This window comes from Salvelinus fontinalis, chromosome 8 (assembly GCF_029448725.1).
Source record: "Salvelinus fontinalis isolate EN_2023a chromosome 8, ASM2944872v1, whole genome shotgun sequence".
Taxonomy (NCBI): Eukaryota; Metazoa; Chordata; class Actinopteri; order Salmoniformes; family Salmonidae; genus Salvelinus; species Salvelinus fontinalis.
Window position 1 is genome coordinate 37,878,620 of NC_074672.1, and position 26,640 is coordinate 37,905,259.

At 43.5% G+C, this 26,640-nt stretch overlaps 1 protein-coding gene across 2 annotated transcripts in view; it reads right to left on the reverse strand.

Annotated features, from left to right (window-relative positions):
* kcnd3 (potassium voltage-gated channel, Shal-related subfamily, member 3) overlaps nt 1-26,640 on the reverse strand; it is a 427,850-nt gene that overhangs the window by 175,661 nt on the left and 225,549 nt on the right. The window lies entirely within an intron of this gene.

Below are 26,640 nucleotides of genomic sequence, written 5' to 3' on the forward strand. Positions count from 1 at the left end.
CCAAGGGGAGTTGGGATATGGTGACCCCGGCTGTGACCCCACTCTCCGAGGGTGTCTCCAAGGGGAGTTGGGATATGGTGACCCCGGCTGTGACCCCACTCTCCGAGGGTGTCTCCAAGGGGAGTTGGGATATGGTGACCCCGGCTGTGTCCCCACTCTCCGAGGTTGTCTCAAGGGGAGTTGGGATATGGTGACCCCGGCTGTGACCCCACTCTCCGAGGTTGTCTCAAGGGGAGTTGGGATATGGTGACCCCGGCTGTGACCCCACTCTCCGAGGTTGTCTCAAGGGGAGTTGGGATATGGTGACCCCGGCTGTGACCCCACTCTCCGAGGTTGTCTCAAGGGGAGTTGGGATATGGTGACCCCGGCTGTGACCCCACTCTCCGAGGTTGTCTCAAGGGGAGTTGGGATATGCAAAAAATACATTTCCATTTCTCAAATTCGTATATATACACACTTGCACATGTGTGAAAGAAGACCAAAATTCCCCATGTGTGCAGCTTCTGCAAGCGCCTCTACTCTACTGCTCTATGCCAGCACGCAAAAACGATGAGGATGCAATGCTTTATAATAAAGGTGTAAGGTTCTGCTTTTCTTTTCTTAGTCAACCTTGTGTTCTTTATCTTTGTGTTCTTGAACGTAGCCCTGTTTCTTTGTGTTCTGGAACGTAGCCCTGTTTCTTTGTGTTCTGGAACGTAGCCCTGTTTCTTTGTGTTCTGGAATGTAGCCCTGTTTCTTTGTGTCCTGGAACGTAGCCCTGTTTCTTTGTGTTCTGGAACGTAGCCCTGTTTCTTTGTGTTCTGGAAGGTAGCCCTGTTTCTTTGTGTTCTGGAACGTAGCCCTGTTTCTTTGTGTTCTGGAAGGTAGCCCTGTTTCTTTGTGTTCTGGAACGTAGCCCTGTTTCTTTGTGTTCTGGAACGTAGCCCTGTTTCTTTGTGTTCTGGAACGTAGCCCTGTTTCTTTGTGTTCTGGAACGTAGCCCTGTTTCTTTGTGTTCTGGAACGTAGCCCTGTTTCTTTGTGTTCTGGAACGTAGCCCTGCTTCTTTGTGTGCTGGAACGTAGCTGTGTTTCTTTGTGTTCTGGAACGTAGCCCTGTTTCTTTGTGTTCTGGAACGTAGCCCTGTCTTTCATTTTTGTTCATTGATTTCACCTCTGTTCGTTTCTCACCTGGTCTCATCAGCTCCCTATTTAGTTCAGTACTTTCTGTTTGTATGGTTGTGAGGTATTGTTTGTTTTTGACTGCCTGCCTGTGTTTGACCATTGCCTGCCTGTGTTTGACCATTGCCTGCCTGTGTTTGACCATCGCCTGCCTGTGTTTGACCATTGCCTCCCTGTGTTTGATCATTGCCTGCCTGTGTTTGACCATTGGCTGCCTGTGACCACGATTCCTGCCTTCTGTGAAGGCTTAATAAACATCTGCCTTGCTCTGCGTGTGAATCTACACCTTGTTCTCCCTGTTCTCCCTGAGTATGCATTACAAAAGGTTTAAAAAAAGAAATAATAATAATGTGTTCCAGTAACTCAAAGTCCCCCAGGTCTCCCCCCTCTTGCACGCAATGTTCATGGTTGTATGTAAATATGTAAACATTATTAAAGGTAACATTGTTCAATTAATCTATATATAGGGCAGCAGTCTCTAAGGTGCAGGTTAGAGTACCGGGCGCAGGGTCGAGTTCCAAGCTCAGCTTCATAGATTGCTGTGTATATACAACTGGTTACATGATTAGCTTTTACCCTTTAACCTCTCCTCAGCTCCAGGCCTCTGATCTCCAACCAAGAGGTAGACACCCAGCTTGGCCTGTGATGCACTAGGTAGATTCCAGTCTATTCTGGATGGCTATGTCTCAGGGTTGGACTGAAATAGCTATTATGGTAGGAGCCATAAAAAAATGGAGAAGTTGGCGACACTTCCTGGCACTGAAGGTGCAGTATTGTCTCTCCCATCATATGTAAGATAAACACATGTTAAACAAAGAGCAGAATGGAGAGAGAGAGAGGCGAGAAGGAGAGAGAGAAAGAGAGAGAGAAGCGAGACAGAGAGAGAGAGAGAGAAAGAGAGACACAGAGAGAGAGAGAGTGATAGAGACACACAGAGAGATAGAGGGGAGAGAGAGAGAAATACAGAGAGAGACAAAGAAAGAGAAAGAGACAGAGAGAAAGAGACAGAGAGAGACAGAGACAAAGAAAGAGAGACAGAGAGAGAGAGAAAGAGACGGAGAGAAAGAGACAGAGAGAGACAGAGACAAAGAAAGAGAGACAGGGAGAGAGAGAGAAAGAGACGGAGAGAAAGAAAGAGAGACAGAGAGAGAAAGAGACAGAGAGAAAGAGACAGAGAGAGAAAGAGACAGAGAGAAAGAGACAGAGAGAGAAAGAGAGAGACAGAGACAGAGACAGAGACAGAGAGAGAGAGAGAGAGAGAGAGAGAGAGAGAGAGAGAGAGAGAGAGAGAGAGAGAGAGAGAGAGAGAGAGAGAGAGAGAGAGAGAGAGAGGAGTTATTGCATTATGCCCACAGCTTTCTAACTGTTCTTCATTCTCCTCTGGACTGCTGGGGTACTTTGTCTCTCACTTTACACACACACACACACACACACACACACACACACACACACACACACACACACACACACACACACACACACACACACACACACACACACACACACACACACACACACACACACACACACACACACACACACACACACACACACACACACACACTACATTTAGTTTTATTTCAACACACACATCCTTGACAGTGTCAGTCATTGGGCAGTGCCGTGACAAGATATATGTATTGTACTCACCTATAGAGGTTTTCACAGGTCAGTAACCAGGGGGCAGATAACAGATAACAGGAAAGGAGAAAATACGTTGTTAGTTTTCAATTCACTAGATGACGTGGACAGTTCAACGTGAACAGTGTTGATGTAAATCGATGACTTTAGAATTACATGCACTCACAGCCTCTATCGTAAGTCTACCTAAAGCAGCAACATGTCACATTTTGGGTGACCGGACCAAATTCACATAGAAATTTAAGTTATAGATCAGTCAATCTCATTGAAAGGAAGTCTAAGAAGCTTTAGATCTGTTCTATGTGTGCTATTTCTATGCTCCCCGTGCTTAAGTTTTGTTTTTTGTGTCTTTTACTATCCGTTTTGTACATCAGCTTTAAACAGCTGAAAATACAATATTTTTGGTTTAGATGGTCCAATGATTACACCACCGTTTCCCAACCGTAGCCCTGGACAAACTCACCTCGTTCAACTCAGTGAGGGCTTGATGACTAGTTGACAAGTTGAATCAGGTGTGCTTGTCAAGGGTTACAATAAAAATGTGTACTGTTGGGCGTACTGGAGGACCATGGTTGGGAAACACTGCTATACACTATACTTGCTTCTTTTGTCACCTACACTGAAATATTATAATTTTAGCAACCAGGAAATGGCGGAGCGCTTTCTGGATAGTCCATCTTTAAATGTTGTTTTTACAGCATTACATCAGATGACTGGAATTACTGTCAACTCTCTCAGTCACATCATTTCTATTGCCACCTCTAGCTAGTGAACCATCAGCCTATTTCCCCCAAATGTACTTTTCATTTAGAAAGTCATAATGGACCAACCTTTTTCTATGAATATCATTGTCTTTATCAGGATAGACTATTTTTACTGGCTCTGTGGAGCCACCTCTCCCTCACACCCCGCTGCCATTCTCTTTCCAATACAGCTGTCAATGAATCCAAAGTGGTCTAGTCGACTACCTCTGTTTCCTGCCTAACCCTGCTATTCTCTATGGGGGAAGTCCAACCCGAGTTAATTAAGTATAAATGGAACATAATTCCCCTTTTATGCACCTTTCTCTCTCTACGCAAATTCTGACCTTGAATTTAAGCATGAGAATAGCATGCTATTCACCCGCTATTCGTTTTGCTGGAGATCAAAGAAATGAAGGTATGGAGGAGGTGTGTCTACAGATACTCCGTATTCTGACCTTAAATGAATTCCCTCATACCCGCGATGAAACAATGAATAAGGTGGAGCAACCTGACGGTTCCAAGTGGAACCTCTATTTTCTTTTTTTCCCGATAGAAATGTCACCATTCTCCATGCACTGTCATTTACAACTTGATAAGAGCCATTGATAAAGGGAAAAGCTAGATAAAAGAGTTAGCCGTTTGTATCAGGCGATTGTAAATATAAACGACAATTCTTTTATTTCCATTATAACTTATGATTGCTGGAGACAAATGTGAAACCCCTCACATGGCAGCAAACTGAAGCAAATCTACATTTCACCTTTTCCACAGTGAAGTTTATGAAATGCTGGCTTTATAACTTGCAGATATGAAATGTGGAGACCATAGCTATTGGCTTCTGTAGCCATGCACAAATGACAGTACAGCGCCAAACCTACCGACTTGATTTATGATTTCTAGAATGTTTCAATTATATGCCCACTGTATTTTGTACAATTTGCATCGTGTTAAATATTAGCCACTACATTCTCCTGGTGAACCGTCAGTTATACCATCATACATACTAGTCACTTAGTAATGTTTGCATATTTTTGCTTTACTCATCTCATATGTATATACTGTATTCTATTCTACTGTATTTTAGTCTATGCCACTCCGACATTGCTCACCCTAATATTTATATATTCCTTAATTCCATTTTTAATCTTTTAGGTTGTGTGTATTGTGTGTATAGTTGTGATTTGTTAATATACTACTGCACTGTTGAAGCTAGAAACACAAGCATTTCGCTACACCCGCAATAACATCTGCTAAACATGTGTATGTGACAATTACATTTGATTTGAAGTTGTGAAATGCTTTGAAACATGTAACCTATTTGAATCATTATGGAACGCAGACCATACATAGCAGTCTAAACCTGGTGCCTTGCGCACAGTTCACCACGGCTGAACCATTGCCATCAAGGGATTATTACGGTGCATTCATAGGAATACTGGTCAACCCTATTCGACACTTTTCTAACCTTCCAATATTTCATGGTTTGAACAATTGAGAATGGCAACTTTCAGGATGAATCAAACCACTGTATTTTTGATTAACCGATATACTGTATTTGGTGTGTAAAGGCTCTCCAAACCAGTTTTGATTAACCGATATACTGTATTTGGTGTGTAAAGGCTCTCCAAACCAGTTTTGATTAACCGATATACTGTATTTGGTTGTAAAGGCTCTCCAAACCAGTTTTGCTTATTATTCAGAAATACACTACATGAACAGAAGTATGTGGACACCTGCTCAGAAAACACCTCATTCCAAAATAATGGACATTAACATGGAGGTAGTCCACCCTTTGCTGCTATAACAGCCTCCACTTTTCTGCAAAGGCTTTCCACTAGATGTTGTAACATTCGGCCACAAGAGCATTAGTGAGGTCGGGCACTGATGTTGGGCGATTAGGCCTGGCTCACTGTCGGCATTCCAATTCAACCCAAAGGTGTTCGATGGGGTTGAGGTCAGGGCTCTGTGAAGGCCAGTCAAGCTCTTACACACCGATCTCAACAAACCATTTCTGTATGGACCTCGGTTTGTGCATGGGGGCATTGTCATGCTGAAACAGGAAAGGGCCTTCCCCAAACTGTTGCCACAAAGTTGGAAGCACAGAATCACAGAATCGTCTAGAATGTCATTGTATGCTGTAGCGTTAAGATTTCCCTTCACTGGAACTAAGGGGCCTTGCCCGAACCATGAAAAAAAGCCCCAGACCATTATTCCTCCTCCACCAAACTTTACAGTTGGCACTATGCATTCGGGCATCCACCAAACCCAGATTCGTCCGTAGGGCTGCCTGATGGTGAAGCGTGATTCATCACTCCAGAGAAAGCATTTCCACTTCTTCAGAGTTCACTGGCGGTAAGCTTTACACCAATCCAGCCTGCGCTTGGAATTGCACATGGTGATCTTAGGTTGCTCGGCCATTGAAAGTAATTTCATTAACCTCCCGACAAACAGTTATTGTGTGGACGTTGCTTCCATAGGCAGTTTGGAACTCGGTAGTGAGTGTTGCAAACGATGACAGATTATTTTTACACGCTACAAGCTTCAGCGGTCCCGTTATGTGAGTTTGTGTGGCCTACCACGTAGCGGCTGTGCCGTTGTTGCTACTAGACTTTTCCACTTCACAATATCAAAACTTACAGTTGACCAGGGCAGCTCTAGCAGGGAAAACATGTGACAAACTGACTTGTTGGAAAGGTGGCATCCTATGACAGTGCCAGGTTCAAATTCACTGAGCTCTTCAGTAAGGTCTTTCTACTGCCAATGTATGTCTATGGAGATTGCAAGGCTGTGTGCTCAATTGTATACACTTGTCAGCTACGGGTGTGGCTGACATAGCCGAATGCAGTAATTTGAAGGAGTGTCCACATACTTTTGTATATATGGTGTACTTTCCTTACCCTAATCTGCCATTGGTGCTGAAAAGGAGACGAAAATACGGGTATTTACAGTCTTTCATTGATCCCTAATATTCCAAACCATTCTACCTACCAGTGAGTCTGTAGAGAAAAAAACATTTAGTGTACACCAAATTCAAAGCAATGGATTTAGCTAAATATACTGAAAACCCTATTGAATTAAAACTATTTTTCCACATTTTGTTACGTTACAGTCTTATTCTAAAATATATATATTTTTAATCCCTTTTTAATCTACATACATTCAAACAAACATTCAATCCCCATAATGACAAAGCAAAAACAGGTTTTTAGAAATGTTTGCAAATGTACTGTATATATACAAAAAAAAAACGGAACTACCTTATTTACATAAGTATTCAGAACCTTTACTCAGTACTTTGTTGAAGTACCTTTGGCAACGATTACAGCCTAGAGTCTTCTTGGGTATGACAATACAAGCTTGGCACACCTGTATTTGGAGAGTTTCTCTCATTCTTCTCTGCAGATCATCTCAAGCTCTGTCAGGTTGGATGGGGAGCGTCGCTATACAGCTATTTTCAGGTCTCTCCAGAGATGTTCGATCGGGTTCAAATCCGGGCTCTGGCTGGGCCACTCAAGGACATTCAGAGACTTGTCCCGAAGCCACTCCTGCGTTGTTTTGGCTGTGTGTTTATGGTCGTTATCCTGTTGGAAGGTGACCCTTCGCCCCCAGTCTGTGGTACTGAGCGCTCTGGAGCAGGTTTTCATCAAGGATCTCGCTGTACTTTGATCCGTTCATCTTTGCCTCAAGCCTGACTAGTCTCCCAGTCCCTGTCACTGAAAAACATTGCCACAGCATGATGCTGCCACCACCATGCTTCACCGTAGGGATGGTGCCAGGTTTCCCTCAGATGTGACGCTTGGCATTCAGGCCAAAGAGTTCAATCTTGGTTTCATCAGACCAGATAATCTTGTTTCTCATGGTCTGAGAGTCCTTTTGGCAAACTCCAAGCGGGCTGCCATGTGCCTTTTACTGAGGAGTCGCTTTCGTCTGGCCACTTTACCATAAAGGCCTGATTGGTGGAGTGCTGTAGAGATGGTTGTCCTTCTAGAAGGTTCTACCATCTCCACTGAGGAACTCTGGAGATCTGTCAGGTTGACCATCAGGTTCTTGGTTACCTCCCTGACCAAGGCACTTCTCCCCCGATTGCTCAGTTTGGCTGAGCGGCCAGCTCTAGGAAGAATCTTGGTGGTTCCAAACTTCTTCCGTTTAAGAATGAGGGAAGCCACTGTGTTCTTGGGGACCTTCAATGCTGCAGAATTTTTGTGGAACGCTTCCCCAGATCTGTGCCTCATCACAATCCTGTCTCGGAGCTCTATGGACAATTCCTTCGATGTCATGGCTTGGTTTTTTCTCTGACATGCACTGTCAACTGTGGGACCTTATATAGACAGGTGTCTAGCTTACCAAATCATGTCCAATCAATTAAATTTACCACAGGTGGACTCTGATCAAGTTGTAGAAACATCTCACGGATGATCAAAGGAAACAGGATGCACCTGCGCTCAAGTCTCATAACAAAGGGTCTGAATATTTATATGAATAAGGTATTTCTGTTTTTTATTTGTAATAGATAGGCAAACTTTTCTAAAACCCTGTTTTTGCTTTGTCATTATGGGGTATTGTGTGTAGATTGATGAGGATTTTTTTTTATTGAATCCATTTTAGAATAAGGCTGTAACATTATAAAATGTGGAAAAAATCAAGGGTTCTGAATACTTTCCGAATCAACTGTAATTTAAGTCTGAATACTAACTACTGAGAAGTGCGTAGGAAAGGCGTACATTTCCCGAGACGGAATCGGGCCCTATGGTACCAGACACAGACTCTCCTAAATCCCTGTTTCTCTCCACACACAGAATAGGAAGACTCCCCGCCATTCAGCTGAACAGGAGGGACGTTTGAAAGCAATACAAATTGAGATGATTAGAGATTAGTGAGAATAGACTATGTGCACACAGGAAGTGCTATATGGCTCAGGACAATACATACTAAGTCTTTGTGTTTCATGTACAGTACAGTGTATGTCACCACCAGCAGCTAGGCTTGATTTAACCAAGGTTCTACCACACTACCACACTTTGGATTACAGAGATAGAGCATGTTATGAAAAATAATCATACAGGTTGTGTTGGCCCCAGCCATGTCCCTGTGTGCAGAACGGCCTCCTCTCTCCTCCCTCTCCTCCCTCTCTCCTCCTCTCTCCCCCCTCTCCTCCCTCTCCTCCTCTCTCCACCCTCTCCTCCTTTCTCCTCCCTGTCTCCTTCCTCTCTCCTCCTCTCTCCTCCCTCTCCTCCCTCTCTCCTCCTCTCTCCTCCATCCCTCTCTCCTCCCTCTCCTCCCCTCTCCTCCCTCTCCTCCCTCTCTCCTTATCAGAGCCAGTGGTATGTTTAGCTGACAGACAGAGGGTTAGGCATGTAGAGGGTTAGGCATGTAGAGGGTTAGGCATGTAGAGGGTTAGGCATGTAGAGGGTTAGGCATGTAGAGGGTTAGGCATGTAGAGGGTTAGGCATGTAGAGGGTTAGGCATGTAGAGAGTTAAGCATGTAGAGGGTTAGGCATGTAGAGGGTTAGGCATGTCGTCTCACGAAGCACGTACGTCCCCTCCACACGTGGTAATAAACCTACAGGAGGAACAGGTGTTGGACATAAAACGGGTTCTGCCGAGACGTTAGCGGGCTGTCTTTACGTCAGGGATCATCAACTAGATTTAACCGCGTGTCGATTTTCTCTTGCAGGATGGTCGGGGGGGGGGGGGCGGCATAATAAAAAATTATTTGTAGAATGCAGATTGACCGGACGAAGCCCAAACAGATATATTTGGCTTAAACATAATTTCAAACCTTGCATTTCTATACGATCAAGTCTCTATTATGAGTGGGAACACTTGCGAACAGATTTCCAAAATTAAGACCAATTGGAGCTGATTTCCTGGTGTTTGAACAGTATTTTATGTCCAACAATGAATATATTTTTTACAATTGCTCAGAAAAGTTGGGAAACCCTGTCGTGGAACCCTTTCGGGGGACCCTGCTCTACATATAGCTGAGTGATAATAGAATGCGTGTCTTGGCTATTTCCTGTCTCTCCCTCCTGTGCGCTGAGCAATGGGAGGAGGTGTGGGGATGTGGAGAAGTTGACTAGCCTAGCATGCAGAGTTGTGCTCCCCTCCCTCAGTTCCTGGATAATTGCACAATTTGTCATTCAGCGTCCATTACAGAACATTTAATTTCAGCTGGAGTTATTGTAATGTGCTGGTAAGGCTGGGCCAGGAGAGGAGAGTGGCATGGAGCAGACTCCTGTGTTTATTGCAAACATGATGCTGAGATGTATGGATATTTAACGAGGAGCTACAGTTTAAAGACAAAACATCTAAATGGAGATATCATCTGGCTTGGGTGATGGGACTGAGATTAAAACCGGTCACAGGTTAAAACCGGCTTAACATACACACACACACACACACACACACACACACACACAGGTGCAGAGGCCTCCTGTGCAGGTGAAACCACGCAAGCATTTACACATTCACAGGCGCACAAACACTCACAGTTTAAAAAGCTCTCACAGTCTAACGTCAGAATTAGACGTTCATCCATGTTTCTCAAATGTCAAATTTCGAAGCCGTTCCAAACGTCAATGTAACGAGTACATGGAGTCGGGAAGCAAGTACAGGGAGTGAGTTTAATATGAAATCAAACAAAACAAGAAACACAAGTAGCGTACAGACATAACACAGGAACAGAATCAATTACGCTGGTGAAAAAACACTAAGGGAGTGACAGATATAGGAGAGGTAATAGAGTCCAGGTGAGTCTCATGAAGCGCAGGTGACCGTAACGATGATGGCAAATGTGGGTAATAATGAAAAACTGGTGATATCGAAGCGCAGGAGAGGGGAACTGACAGCACCCCCTCCCTGACGCGCGGCTCCAGCCGCAGAACGCTGACCAGAGGGGCCGAGGACCAGGCCGGTCGCTCAGCTGAGGCATGGGAACCTGTAGAGTCAGTTGAGGCATGGGAACCTGTAGAGTCAGCTGAGGCATGGGAACCTGTAGAGCCAGCTGAGGCATGGGAACCTGTAGAGCCAGCTGAGGCATGGGAACCTGTAGAGTCAGCTGAGGCATGGGAACCTGTAGAGCCAGCTTAGGAATGGGAACCTGTAGAGTCAGCTGAGGCATGGGAACCTGTAGAGTCAGCTGAGGAATGGGAACCTGTAGAGCCAGCTTAGGAATGGGAACCTGTAGAGTCAGCTGAGGCATGGGAACCTGTAGAGCCAGTTGAGGCATGGGAACCTGTAGAGTCAGCTGAGGCATGGGAACCTGTAGAGTCAGCTGAGGCGTGGGAACCTGTAGAGTCAGCTGAGGCGTGGGAACCTGTAGAGTCAGCTGAGGCGTGGGAACCTGTAGAGTCAGCTGAGGCGTGGGAACCTGTAGAGTCAGCTGAGGCGTGGGAACCTGTAGAGTCAGCTGAGGCGTGGGAACCTGTAGAGTCAGCTGAGGCGTGGGAACCTGTAGAGTCAGCTGAGGCGTGGGAACCTGTAGAGTCAGCTGAGGCGTGGGAACCTGTAGAGTCAGCTGAGGCGTGGGAACCTGTAGAGTCAGCTGAGGCGTGGGAACCTGTAGAGTCAGCTGAGGCATGGGAACCTGTAGAGTCAGCTGAGGCATGGGAACCTGTAGAGTCAGTTGAGGCATGGGAACCTGTAGAGTCAGCTGAGGCATGGGAACCTGTAGAGTCAGCTGAGGCATGGGAACCTGTAGAGCCAGCTGAGGCATGGGAACCTGTAGAGCCAGCTGAGGCATGGGAACCTGTAGAGTCAGTTGAGGCATGGGAACCTGTAGAGCCAGCTTAGGAACGGGAACCTGTAGAGCCAGCTGAGGCATGGGAACCTGTAGAGTCAGCTGAGGCATGGGAACCTGTAGAGTCAGTTGAGGCATGGGAACCTGTAGAGCCAGCTTAGGAACGGGAACCTGTAGAGTCAGCTGAGGCATGGGAACCTGTAGAGTCAGCTGAGGCATGGGAACCTGTAGAGCCAGCTGAGGCATGGGAACCTGTAGAGTCAGCTGAGGCATGGGGACATGTAGAGTCAGCTGAGGCATGTGAGCCTGACGAGCCTTGGGAACCTGTAGAGCCTTGGGAACCTGTAGCCTTGGGAACCTGTAGAGCCAGCTGAGGCATGGGAACCTGTAGAGTCAGCTGAGGCATGGGAACCTGTAGAGCCAGCTGAGGCATGGGAACCTGTAGAGTCAGCTGAGGCATGGGGACCTGTAGAGCCAGCTGAGGCATGGGAACCTGTAGAGCCAGCTGAGGCATGGGGACCTGTAGAGTCAGCTGAGGCATGTGAGCCTGACGAGCCTTGGGAACCTGTAGAGCCTTGGGAACCTGTAGAGCCTTGGGAACCTGTAGAGCCAGCTGAGGCGCGGAAACCTGTAGAGTCAGTTGAGGCATGGGAACCTGTAGAGTCAGTTGAGGAATGGGAACCTGTAGAGTCAGTTGAGGAATGGGAACCTGTAGAGTCAGCTGAGGCATGGGAACCTGTAGAGTCAGCTGAGGCATGTGAGCCTGACGAGCCTTGGGAACCTGTAGAGCCTTGGGAACCTGTAGAGCCTTGGGAACCTGATGATCCGGCTGAGGCGTGTGAGACTGATGAGCCAGTAAAAAAACAAAAATAAAATCCCTGTTGCTTCCCTTTGGTGAGGCGTTATTCTGTAACAAGTACGCTGGGAGTCGGGAAGCAAGTACAGGGAGGGAATTTAATTATAAATGAAACATGGAATAAGACAAGAAACACGGGTAGCGTACAGACATATAACACGAGAACAGAATCAATTACGCCTGGGGAAAGAACCAAAGGGAGTGACAGATATAGGGGCGGTAATCAGGAAGGTGATGGAGTCCAGGTGAGTCTCATGAAGCGCAGGTGGGTGTAACAATGGTGGCAGGTGTGTGTAATAATGAATAAACTGGCAATGTCGAGCGCCGGAGAGGGGTAGTAGCCGTGAGAGTAAAATTTTTAAGTGTTCGCTTACTTCTCTGTATCATTCCAAGGTTAAGTTTAGGCATTAACTGTGAATTCTAAGGTTAGGCATTAACTTAAGATAGGAGTTAAGGTTTTTGATAGGCTTAAAACAAAAATATCAATTGCTGGATTTGAACATACAACCTTTGGAACCAGATGCTTAGAGCCATTCGCCATCCCTGTCCACAATGCCCTAGCAAACCTGGAACCTACCCGAAAGTAACAGCGCTCACGTTTGCCCCTAGCGGCCGGAATCCACGCCATCTCCTGACGTCCTCAGGCATGGATGGACGTTGAATACTGACTTGTATCACGGGTGACCTGGCTGCACAGGCACACATGCAACACATTCCCACCTCTAGTAACCCAACAGAAGCTCTAATCTTTTTATAGGGCTGAGTGCTCATTAGTTTGTTTTCCTTCTGTCTCACGTGAGGAGCAGCAGAGTTATTAATAGACTCACTATACACAGGCACGCGCACACACACACACACGCACACGCACACACACACACACACACACACACACACACACACACACACACACACACACACACACACACACACACACACACACACACACACACACACACACACACACACACACACAGGGAGGGAAAGGAGAAGTAGGCCCAAAGAGTACAGTAGGCCAATAGTGTACAGTAGACCCAAAGTGTACAGTAGGCCCATAGAGTACAGTAGACCCATAGTGTATAGTAGGCCCATATACAGTAGGCCCATAGTGTACAGTAGGCCCATAGTGTACAGTAGGCCCATAGAGTACAATAGGCCCATAGTGTACAGTAGGCCCAAAGTGTACAGTAGGCCCACAGTGTACAGTAGGCCCATAGTGTACAGTAGACCCAAAGTGTACAGTAGTCCCATAGTGTACAGTAGGCCCATAGGGTATGTACCACAGCCCATAGATTACAGTGTCGGATTGATAGATCTTGGGGTCAAATAACCTGTGTCAGGATTATTGTCATAATTAAATTAACATCTCATAATCTGGCATAAACACAGGGTTAACGTACACTACTGTAGAACACCTACTCATTCAATGGTTTTTCTTTATTTTTACTATTTTCCATATTGTAGAATAATAGTGAAGCCATCAAAACTATGAAATAACACATGGAATCATGTAGTAACCAAATAAGTAAGTATTTGAGATTTGACATTTGTCAAATAGCCAGCCTACATGTAGCTCGTTTTTGGTCACAGGTCCAGGAATGGTTGAAGAATTGCAACATTTGCGTAGAACTAACGCTACAGATAGCAATACTGGGGGATTTGAAAAGCCATAGTCAATAATATAATAATTATTTTAGCAAAAATGTTTATTTTTAATTTACAATCCGTGGAAGCTATGAGAATAGGAAGATTCAAATCTTTTGTGAAGCATCACAGCACAGTTGAAAAATATATGGCAAATAAAAATCCGAAATGGATGATGTTGGAAGATAGATGGGAAAGGTTGAGTGGAGCTGAAGGGTGGGACTAATAACAAGATAAACAATGTAGGGCATACGGGATCTGTGAAATGTGTATAGGTGCGGAGCTATTGTGAAATAGCACAGTTACAAGTGGAAATCAAACTGGATGGACAACAGAAATAGAGGAAGGACTAAGAACAAACAAGAGAGAACTATTATAAAGTAGACTGTGTCTGTAAAATGTGTATAAGATGTATAAATTGAAGGTAAAAACAGAAATGTTTATCAGTTTACTCCAATTGGGGGATCGGTGGTAGGGTTTGCGGGGAATAATAATAAAGGTATACTCTTTAAAAAAAGTATGTATGTCTATGTAGGTATGTGTATGTATATATGTGTATATGTATGCATACGTGAATGGATATATATATTTACCCCAAAAAATATGGGGGATTGGAAATGATGCAGACAATTACATTGGAAGCAACATTCTTTCCGCAATATTAAGCTGATCCACCCCCAAAAAAAAAAAAAAAATAATAAAAAAAAAAATAAAAAAAATAAAAAAATAAAAATAAAAATAGCCAGCCTTGATGACAGCTTGCACACACTTGGCATTCTCTCAACCAGCTTCACCTGGAATGCTTTTCCAACAGTCTTGAAGGAGTTCCCACATATGGTGAGCACTTGTTGGATGCTTTTCCTTCACTGAAATAGCCCTTAAACAGCCTGGAGGTGTGTTGGGTCATTGTCCTGTTGAAAAACAAATATTCCCACTAAGCCCAAACCAGATGGGATGGCATATCACTGCATAATGATGTTGTAGCCATGCTGGTTAAGTGTGCCTTGAATTCTAAACAAATCACAGACAGTGTCACCAGCAAAGCACCCCCACACCATAACACCTCCTCCTCCATGCTTTACGGTGGGAAATACACATGTGGAGATCATCCGTTCACCTACACCGTCTCACAAAGACACGGAAGTTGTAACCAAAAATCTCAGATTTGGAGATGTTCATTGCTTGTGTTTCTTGGCCCATGCAAGTGTCTTCTTATTGGTGTCCTTTAGTCGTGGTTTATTTGCAGCAATTCAACCATGAAGGCCTGAACAGTTGATGTTGAGATGTGTCTGTTACTTGAACTATGTGGAACATTTATTTGGGCGGCAATTTCTGAGGCTGGTGACTCTTATGAACTTATCCTCTGCAGCAGAGGGAACTCTGGGTCTTCCATTCCTGTGGCGGTCCTCATGAGATATAGTTTCATCATAGCGCTTGATGGTTTTTGTGACTGCACTTGAAGAAATGTTCTAAGTTCTTGAAATGTTCCTGATTTACTGACCTTCATGTCTTCAAGTAATGATGGACTGTTGTTTCTCTTTGGTTATTTGAGATTTTCTTTCCATAATATGGGCTTTGTCTTTTACCAAATAGGTCTATCTTCTGTATACCTCCCCCTAACTTGTCACAACACAACGGAATGGCTCAAACGCATTAAGAAGGAAAGAAATTCCACAAATGAATGCCATGAGTGTGCAAAGCGATCATCAAGACAAAGGGAAGCTATTTGAAGAATCTCAAATCAAAACAACATTTTGATTTGTTTAACACTTTTTTGGTTACTACATAATTCCATATGTGTTATTTCATTGTTCTGATGTCTTCACTATTATTCTACAATGTAGAAAATAGTCAAAATAAAGAAAAACCCTTGAATGAGCGGGTGTTCTAAAACTTTTGACCGGTAGAGTATGTCACACACACAGACACGTCGTACACACCCACACGCACATACAGCTACATGCCATATGCTCCGAGCAGCTTAGTCCCAGAATAGAAACGTTTCCACGTTTAGATGCTTTGGGTGAAAAACAGATATTGTAGGAAGACTACAGTAACTCGCAATAGGGAATCCCAAATACTGCTCAACCATGGGGCCAATGGGACCAATAACAGGCTCTTAGTTGAACGAGACAGAAGTTATAGACAGTGTTAGGAATAATCAAAATTGAAGATTATCTCAGCTAGGGCTGTCGCGGTGACCGTATTACCTCCACACCGGTGGTCACGAGTCATGGAGGCAGTCAAATTCCACATGACTGTTCAGTCATGGTAATTAGGCTTCTCCAAGCGCTGATGTTGCTGATGGTCATTAGTAGCCTACCAAACTGCCTAACTGCCTGGTACTCAGCACCCTATTGTCCCTCTAATCACTCTGACATCAATGCAAATGTATTTGAAAATCTAATCAAACACTTCATGAGAGCCCATGAGCTCATGTTGTGCAACATTTCAATAGGCTATGTAATTCCGCAAGAAAACAGAGTGATGGCCTCTACTAAAAATAGCAGAATAAGCTTTCTATAGGCTAATACTATTATATTTATTTCTCAACTTTCCTAACATTGATTATACTACAACAGGAGTATAGCCTACCTGGCTGGCATGAAAATAAACCACGGGGAAAAGTGTCCTCCATGCATTTTTTCTGCTGCCCCTGTTTCGATGCAGGTGCATGATAATGGTCCATTCTAAATCAATACAAATATCACATATATATAATTTAGCATATGTAAAGAGAAGATTAAATCAAGAATAGTTTGATGGGTAACAATATTAGCCTATCACTTGTGAATTATATATTATCACTTGTGAATGATGCCCAGCATAACAAACAATGCCTTTTTTGCATCTTTTCTAATCATATTCACACACCTCATGTAGCCTAGCCCATAGGCCTATATGTTTTAATAAGGTTTGTATCACACCTCATGTAGCCTAGCCCATAGGCCTATATGTTTTAATAAGGTTTGTATCACACCTCATGTAGCCTAGCCCATAGACCTATATGTTTTAATAAGGTTTGTATCACACCTCATGTAGCCTAGCCCATAGGCCTATATGTTTTAATAAGGTTTGTATCACACCTCATGTAGCCTAGCCCATAGGCCTATATGTTTTAATAAGGTTTGTATCACACCTCATGTAGCCTAGCCCATAGGCCTATATGTTTTAATAAGGTTTGTATCACACCTCATGTAGCCTAGCCCATAGACCTATATGTTTTAATAAGGTTTGTATCACACCTCATGTAGCCTAGCCCATAGGCCTATATGTTTTAATAAGGTTTGTATCACACCTCATGTAGCCTAGCCCATAGGCCTATATGTTTTAATAAGGTTTGTATCACACCTCATGTAGCCTAGCCCATAGACCTATATGTTTTAATAAGGTTTGTATCACACCTCATGTAGCCTAGCCCATAGACCTATATGTTTTAATAAGGTTTGTATCACACCTCATGTAGCCTAGCCCATAGACCTATATGTTTTAATAAGGTTTGTATCACACCTCATGTAGCCTAGCCCATAGACCTATATGTTTTAATAAGGTTTGTATCACACCTCATGTAGCCTAGCCCATAGACCTATATGTTTTAATAAGGTTTGTATCACACCTCATGTAGCCTAGCCCATAGGCCTATATGTTTTAATAAGGTTTGTATCACACCTCATGTAGCCTAGCCCATAGGCCTATATGTTTTAATAAGGTTTGTATCACACCTCATGTAGCCTAGCCCATAGACCTATATGTTTTAATAAGGTTTGTATCACACCTCATGTAGCCTAGCCCATAGACCTATATGTTTTAATAAGGTTTGTATCACACCTCATGTAGCCTAGCCCATAGACCTATATGTTTTAATAAGGTTAGTATCACACCTCATGTAGCCTAGCCCATAGGCCTATATGTTTTAATAAGGTTTGTATCACACCTCATGTAGCCTAGCCCATAGACCTATATGTTTTAATAAGGTTAGTATCACACCTCATGTAGCCTAGCCCATAGGCCTATATGTATTAATAAGGTTTGTATCACACCTCATGTAGCCTAGCCCATAGGCCTATATGTATTAATAAGGTTTGTATCACACCTCATGTAGCCTAGCCCATAGGCCTATATGTTTTAATAAGGTTTGTATCACACCTCATGTAGCCTAGCCCATAGGCCTATATGTATTAATAAGGTTTGTATCACACCTCATGTAGCCTAGCCCATAGGCCTATATGTTTTAATAAGGTTTGTATCACACCTCATGTAGCCTAGCCCATAGGCCTATATGTTTTAATAAGGTTTGTATCACACCTCATGTAGCCTAGCCCATAGGCCTATATGTTTTAATAAGGTTTGTATCACACCTCATGTAGCCTAGCCCATAGGCCTATATGTTTTAATAAGGTTTGTATCACACCTCATGTAGCCTAGCCCATAGGCCTATATGTTTTAATAAGGTTTGTATCACACCTCATGTAGCCTAGCCCATAGGCCTATATGTTTTAATAAGGTTTGTATCACACCTCATGTAGCCTAGCCCATAGGCCTATATGTTTTAATAAGGTTTGTATCACACCTCATGTAGCCTAGCCCATAGACCTATATGTTTTAATAAGGTTTGTATCACACCTCATGTAGCCTAGCCCATAGGCCTATATGTTTTAATAAGGTTTGTATCACACCTCATGTAGCCTAGCCCATAGGCCTATATGTTTTAATAAGGTTTGTATCACACCTCATGTAGCCTAGCCCATAGGCCTATATGTTTTAATAAGGTTTGTATCACACCTCATGTAGCCTAGCCCATAGGCCTATATGTTTTAATAAGGTTTGTATCACACCTCATGTAGCCTAGCCCATAGGCCTATATGTTTTAATAAGGTTTGTATCACACCTCATGTAGCCTAGCCCATAGGCCTATATGTTTTAATAAGGTTTGTATCACACCTCATGTAGCCTAGCCCATAGGCCTATATGTTTTAATAAGGTTTGTATCACACCTCATGTAGCCTAGCCCATAGGCCTATATGTTTTAATAAGGTTTGTATCACACCTCATGTAGCCTATCCCATAGGCCTATATGTTTTAATAAGGTTTGTATCACACCTCATGTAGCCTAGCCCATAGGCCTATATGTATTAATAAGGTTTGTATCACACCTCATGTAGCCTAGCCCATAGGCCTATATGTATTAATAAGGTTTGTATCACACCTCATGTAGCCTAGCCCATAGGCCTATATGTTTTAATAAGGTTTGTATCACACCTCATGTAGCCTAGCCCATAGGCCTATATGTTTTAATAAGGTTTGTATCACACCTCATGTAGCCTAGCCCATAGGCCTATATGTTTTAATAAGGTTTGTATCACACCTCATGTAGCCTAGCCCATAGGCCTATATGTTTTAATAAGGTTTGTATCACACCTCATGTAGCCTAGCCCATAGGCCTATATGTATTAATAAGGTTTGTATCACACCTCATGTAGCCTAGCCCATAGGCCTATATGTTTTAATAAGGTTTGTATCACACCTCATGTAGCCTACCCCATAGGCCTATATGTATTAATAAGGTTTGTATCAATCAATCAATCAATTTTATTTTATATAGCCCTTCGTACATCAGATAATATCTCGAAGTGCTGTACAGAAACCCAGCCTAAAACCCCAAACAGCTAGAATGCAGGTGTAGAAGCACGGTGGCTAGGAAAAACTCCCTAGAAAGGCCAAAACCTAGGAAGAAACCTAGAGAGGAACCAGGCTATGAGGGGTGGCCAGTCCTCTTCTGGCTCCCATTGTCTGCTCTCCTCATGTAGCCTAGCCCATAGGCCTATATGTATTAATAAGGTTTGTATCACACCTCATGTAGCCTAGCCCATAGGCCTATATGTTTTAATAAGGTTTGTATCACACCTCATGTAGCCTAGCCCATAGACCTATATGTTTTAATAAGGTTAGTATCACACCTCATGTAGCCTAGCCCATAGGCCTATATGTATTAATAAGGTTTGTATCACACCTCATGTAGCCTAGCCCATAGGCCTATATGTATTAATAAGGTTTGTATCACACCTCATGTAGCCTAGCCCATAGGCCTATATGTTTTAATAAGGTTTGTATCACACCTCATGTAGCCTAGCCCATAGGCCTATATGTATTAATAAGGTTTGTATCACACCTCATGTAGCCTAGCCCATAGGCCTATATGTTTTAATAAGGTTTGTATCACACCTCATGTAGCCTAGCCCATAGGCCTATATGTTTTAATAAGGTTTGTATCACACCTCATGTAGCCTAGCCCATAGGCCTATATGTTTTAATAAGGTTTGTATCACACCTCATGTAGCCTAGCCCATAGGCCTATATGTTTTAATAAGGTTTGTATCACACCTCATGTAGCCTAGCCCATAGGCCTATATGTTTTAATAAGGTTTGTATCACACCTCATGTAGCCTAGCCCATAGGCCTATATGTTTTAATAAGGTTTGTATCACACCTCATGTAGCCTAGCCCATAGGCCTATATGTTTTAATAAGGTTTGTATCACACCTCATGTAGCCTAGCCCATAGACCTATATGTTTTAATAAGGTTTGTATCACACCTCATGTAGCCTAGCCCATAGGCCTATATGTTTTAATAAGGTTTGTATCACACCTCATGTAGCCTAGCCCATAGACCTATATGTTTTAATAAGGTTTGTATCACACCTCATGTAGCCTAGCCCATAGGCCTATATGTTTTAATAAGGTTTGTATCACACCTCATGTAGCCTAGCCCATAGGCCTATATGTTTTAATAAGGTTTGTATCACACCTCATGTAGCCTAGCCCATAGGCCTATATGTTTTAATAAGGTTTGTATCACACCTCATGTAGCCTAGCCCATAGGCCTATATGTTTTAATAAGGTTTGTATCACACCTCATGTAGCCTAGCCCATAGGCCTATATGTTTTAATAAGGTTTGTATCACACCTCATGTAGCCTAGCCCATAGGCCTATATGTTTTAATAAGGTTTGTATCACACCTCATGTAGCCTATCCCATAGGCCTATATGTTTTAATAAGGTTTGTATCACACCTCATGTAGCCTAGCCCATAGGCCTATATGTATTAATAAGGTTTGTATCACACCTCATGTAGCCTAGCCCATAGGCCTATATGTATTAATAAGGTTTGTATCACACCTCATGTAGCCTAGCCCATAGGCCTATATGTTTTAATAAGGTTTGTATCACACCTCATGTAGCCTAGCCCATAGGCCTATATGTTTTAATAAGGTTTGTATCACACCTCATGTAGCCTAGCCCATAGGCCTATATGTTTTAATAAGGTTTGTATCACACCTCATGTAGCCTAGCCCATAGGCCTATATGTTTTAATAAGGTTTGTATCACACCTCATGTAGCCTAGCCCATAGGCCTATATGTATTAATAAGGTTTGTATCACACCTCATGTAGCCTAGCCCATAGGCCTATATGTTTTAATAAGGTTTGTATCACACCTCATGTAGCCTACCCCATAGGCCTATATGTATTAATAAGGTTTGTATCAATCAATCAATCAATTTTATTTTATATAGCCCTTCGTACATCAGATAATATCTCGAAGTGCTGTACAGAAACCCAGCCTAAAACCCCAAACAGCTAGAATGCAGGTGTAGAAGCACGGTGGCTAGGAAAAACTCCCTAGAAAGGCCAAAACCTAGGAAGAAACCTAGAGAGGAACCAGGCTATGAGGGGTGGCCAGTCCTCTTCTGGCTCCCATTGTCTGCTCTCCTCATGTAGCCTAGCCCATAGGCCTATATGTATTAATAAGGTTTGTATCACACCTCATGTAGCCTAGCCCATAGGCCTATATGTTTTAATAAGGTTTGTATCACACCTCATGTAGCCTAGCCCATAGGCCTATATGTTTTAATAAGGTTTGTATCACAACCAAAGTTGCCAAATAACTTCTTAAAATGAAGCACACAGGTACCGCAGAACAAGCACCGCAGAACAGAGATAATTTTCTGTATGAGTTCACCAAGGGGATGGAAGGATAAACACAATGAGACTGTAGAGAGCAGACAATGGGAGGAAGAAAGGAGGAGAGCAGACAATGGGAGGAGGAAAGGAGGAGAGCAGACAATGGGAGGAGGAAAGGAGGAGAGCAGACAATGGGAGGAGGAAAGGAGGAGAGCAGACAATGGGAGGAGGAAAGGAGGAGAGCAGACAATGGGAGGGGGAAAGGAGGATTGCAGACAATGGGAGGAGGAAAAAAGAGGAGAGCAGACAATGGGAGGAGGAAAGGAGGAGAGCAGACAATGGGAGGGGGAAAGGAGGAGAGCAGACAATGGGAGGGGGATAGGAGGAGAGCAGACAATGGGAGGGGGAAAGGAGGAGAGCAGACAATGGGAGGGGGAAAGGAGGAGAGCAGACAATGGGAGGAGGAAAGGAGAGCAGACAATGGGAGGAGGAAAGGAGGAGAGCAGACAATGGGAGGAGGAAAAGAGAGCAGACAATGGGAGGAGGAAAGGAGGAGAGCAGACAATGGGAGGGGGATAGGAGGAGAGCAGACAATGGGAGGGGGAAAGGAGGAGAGCAGACAATGGGAGGAGGAAAGGAGAGCAGACAATGGGAGGAGGAAAGGAGGAGAGCAGACAATGGGAGGAGGAAAGGAGGAGAGCAGACAATGGGAGGGGGATAGGAGGAGAGCAGACAATGGGAGGGGGAAAGGAGGAGAGCAGACAATGGGAGGAGGAAAGGAGGAGAGCAGACAATGGGAGGGGGATAGGAGGAGAGCCGGGATCTGCGAGGAGACCCCCTGATGCTTGAGTCACCATAGCAACTGTCTCCAGAGAGTCAGATGACAATCATGTCCTCAGCTAAGAGTGCTCGTGTGTGTGTGTGTGTGTGTGTGTGTGTGTGTGTGTGTGTGTGTGTGTGTGTGTGTGTGTGTGTGTGTGTGTGTGTGTGTGTGTGTGTGTGTGTGTGTGTGTGTGTGTGTGTGTGTGTGTGTGTGTGTGATGCTGTCACAGGGCTGAAGAGGCGAGTCTGAGAGTAATCTCAGCAGATTAAAGTGACTGTGTTTATCTAAAGACACACACACACAGCAGAGACACAAACACACACAGCAGAGACACTCATAATGACATAAGATGAATATAAGTAGAAAGTGAGAGAAATAGGGGTGAGAGAGAGAGAGAGAGAGAGAGAGAGAGAGAGAGAGAGAGAGAGAGAGAGAGAGAGAGAGAGAGAGGGGCAGAAAGCATGCTTTAATTAGGAGACCCAGGGGCCTGACATGTGGGTGCCTATTGAAGCTATGATTGTGTGTGTGTATTCTTTGAATGAGTCTCTGTGTTCACATGTGCACAATAATTGTGTGTGTGTGTGTGTTTGTGTGTGTGTGTGTGTGTGAGAGAGAGAGAGAGAAAGAGAGGGAGGGAGAGACCCCAACCAGCTAAGACCATCCCAAGCAAACCCTGGCCACACCCTATATAGGCCCCCAATATCAGACCTATGCCCCTTCTGCCCAGCCCATGCCCCCGCCCCCGCGGCAAGGACGTCAACATGACAGCAGGACATGTGCCCAGGCCGTGAGCAGAGCAACAGGCCCAACCCCCACTAATATACCCACCCAAGCCCCATCCTGCAACCTAAGAGGTATGTATCAGATGCAAAACATGCTCTTTTCACACCTACTGTGATTGTCCAGGCCAAACCACACAAAAACAACACTAGACACTATGGAACACAAAGCTTTTACTATTTCATCCTGGACTATCCAAGGCCTGAGGTCATCTGCCTTTGGACTAAAGAGCAGGAACCCGGACTTCATCAAATACATCGGAAATACAGACATTGTCATCCTACAAGAAACCTGGTATAGAGGAGATGGACCCACTGGTTTCCCTCTAGGTTACAGAGAGCTGGTAGTCCCATCCACCAAACTACCAGGTGTGAAACAGGGAAGGGACTCAGGGGGGTATGCTAATTTGGGAAGGAGCAGACCTAACTCACGCTATTAAATTAATCAAAGCAGGAACATTTTACATTTGGCTAGAAATGAATTAGGAAAATATCTCAACAGAGAAAAATGTCCTCATGTGTGCTACCTATATCCCCCCAATAGAATCCCCATACTTTAATGAAGACAGCTTCACCTTCCTGGAGAGGGAGGTCAACCATTTTCAGGCTCATCATGTACTAGTCTGTGGCGACCCAAATGCCAGAAACTGACACCCTCAGCACACAGGGGCACAAACACCTACCTGGAGGTGACAGCATTCCCTCCCCCCTACACACAACTATGACAGCATAACCAACATAAATGGGTCATAACTCCTGTAGCTCTTTCGCTGGGTATGTAAATAGTCAATCGTAGGCTTCGAGGAGACTCCTATGGTAAGTACACCTATAGCTCATCTCTTCGCAGTAGTACTGTAGAATACTTTATCACTGACCTCAACCCAGAGTCTCTTAGAGCGTTCACAGTCATTCCACTGACACCCCTATCAGATTACAGCAAAATCACACTCTACTTGAACAGAGCTATGCTCAATCATTAGGCATCAAAGCCAAAGGAACTGAATAATATTAAGTAACACTGTAGACGGAAGATAAATAGTGTGGAAATCTACCAAGAAACAATTAGGCAACAAGAAATTCAATCCCTTCCAGACAATTTCCTGGACAAAATGTTTCACTTTAGTGAAGGTGTAAACTTAGCCGTAGAAAACCTAAACAGTATATTTGACCTCTCAGCTTCCCTAGCAAATCAAAACACGTAATGCAGACAACCTAAGAAAAGTAACAACAATGACAAATGGTTTGATGAAGAATGCGAAAACCTAAAAAAACTAATTGAGAAATCTATCCAACCAAAAACATAGAGACCCAGAAAACCTGAGTCTACGCCTTCACTATGGTGAATCTCTAAAACAATACAGAAATACACTACGGAAAAAGAAGGAACAGCACGTCAGAAATCAGCTCAGTGTAATTGAAGAATCCATAGAATCTAACCACTTCTGGGAAAATTGGAAAACTCTAAACAAACAACAACACAAAGAGTTATCTATCCAAAATGGAGATGTATGGGTAAACCACTTCTCCAATATGTTTGGCCCTATAACAAAGAACAAAGAACAAAGAACAAAGAACAAACAGCAAAAACATATACATGATCAAATACAAATCTTAGAATCAACTATTAAAGACTACCAGAACCCACTGGATTCTCCAATTACCTTGAATGAACTACAGGACAAAATACAAACCCTCCAACCCCTCCAACCCCTCCAATTTAGGACACCAATTGATGGTATCCTAAATTAAATTATAAAATATACAGACCACAGATTCCAATTGGCTATACTTCAACTCTTTAACATCATCCTCAGCTCTGGCATATTCCCCAATATTTGGAACCAAGGACTGACCACCCCAATCCAGAAAAGTGGTGACAAATTTGACCTCAATAACTACTCTGGGATGTGTCAACAGCAACCTTGGAAAATCTTCTGCATTATCTTTAACAGCAGACTTGTACATTTCCTCAGCGAAAACAATTTACTGTCAAATGTCAAATTGTTTTTTTACTGAATTACCATACGACAGACCACATATTCACCCTGCACACCCCAATTGACAAACAAACAAACCTAACCCAAGGCAAAGTCTTCCCATGCTTTGTTGATTTCCCCAAAAATTGGCATGAGGGTCTGCTATACAAATGGATGGAAAGTGGTGTTGGGGGAAAAACATATGACATTATAAAATCCTTTGTATACAAATAACAAGTGTGCGGTTAAAATGGCCAAAAAACACACACATTTCTTTCCACAGGGCCGTGGGGTGAGACAGGGATGCAGCTTTATCCCCACCCTCTTCAACATATATATCAACGAATTAGTGAGGGCACTAGAACAGTCTGCAGCACCCGGCCTCACCCTACTAGAATCTGAAGTCAAATGTCTACTGTTTGCTGATGATCTGGTGCTTCTGGTGCTTCTGTCCCCAATCAAGGAGAGTTTACAGCAGCACCTAGATCTTCTGTACAGATTATGTCAGACCTGGGCCCTGACAGTAAATCTCAATAAGCCCAAAATAATGGTGTTCCAAATGGTGTTCTTTACCTCGCTGATCAGAATGATACCCTGTAATGTTTGTTAATGCTTTGTAACTTAAGCTTTATGCCTTGTATAACGTAACAGTTCATTTTACAATGTAATTACATACACTTGCATTTAGAATTCCATTCTCAGACCTTTGTTGACCTTTCAATTACTGTAACTCATCTATAGTCTCTTGCATATTGCTAAATAATCTTTATGGAGTCAGATAGTCAGTATAATAGACTTTGTCATATTAATTACGTAGTCTTTATCATGGGTCGCATAGGAGATACAGTGAACAAAACTTTAACGCAGCATGTAGTGTAGGTCCCATGTTACATGAGATTAAATATATGTAGCATATCATATATGTATCCCCTCCAGACAGGCAGAAACTCAAACAGGATGTAACTGTGACTAGGACCATCTAATGCTGGTCTGACCAAACGGAATCCACTCTTCAAGATTGTTTTGATCTCGCGGACTGGTATATGTTCCGGGTAGCCTCAGAGAATAATATAGATTTATACGCTGATTTGGTGAGTGAGTTTATAAGGAGGTGCATTGGAGATGTTGTTCCCACTGCGACTATTAAAACCTACCCTAACCAGAAACCGTGGATAGATGGCGGCATTCTGCAAAACTGAAAGCGCGAACCAACGCATTTAACCACGGAAAGATGACCGGGAACATGGCCGAATACAAACAGTGCAGTTATTCCCTTCGCAAAGCAATCAAGCAGGCTAAACATCGGTATAGGGACAAAGTGGAG